Genomic DNA, 537 nt, shown 5'->3' on the forward strand with positions numbered 1-537 from the left:
GGGTCTCTTCCTTAAGAGGACACCAGCTCTCACTCATTACAGATGTTTGTGAGCCACTGTGTGGTTGCTGGGAATTGAACTCAAGACCTTTGGAAGAGCAGGCAGTGCTCTTAACCACTCATCTCTCCAGGCCATGTGCCACCATGGCTGACTAATATTTGTTTCTTTGTGTCCCAGCCTGGCCTCTAACTCCTTCAGTAGTTGGGAATGTCTTTGAATTCCTATCCTCTGTCACATCCTGAGTGTTCTAGGATTACAGATGCCTAGTTTACAACTGGTGCCTTTTTCCTTCTTCCTTTTTGACAAGGTTTCACTATGCAGCCCTGCCTGGCCTGGAACTCAGAATCATTTGCCTCTGCCTCCCAAGTGCTCAGATTAAAGGCATGTGCTATCACACCTAGTCAAGCTAAAACCTTTTAAAATATAGATTCTATATATCCAAGGAAATGTGATTATTATTCTAAATCTGGCATATTTCACTTTACATGATAGTATCCATCCTACCTTTGTACAAGCATGATTTTAAACTACACTATT

This window comes from Microtus ochrogaster, chromosome 10 (genome assembly GCF_000317375.1).
Source record: "Microtus ochrogaster isolate Prairie Vole_2 chromosome 10, MicOch1.0, whole genome shotgun sequence".
In the NCBI taxonomy this organism is placed as follows: Eukaryota; Metazoa; Chordata; class Mammalia; order Rodentia; family Cricetidae; genus Microtus; species Microtus ochrogaster.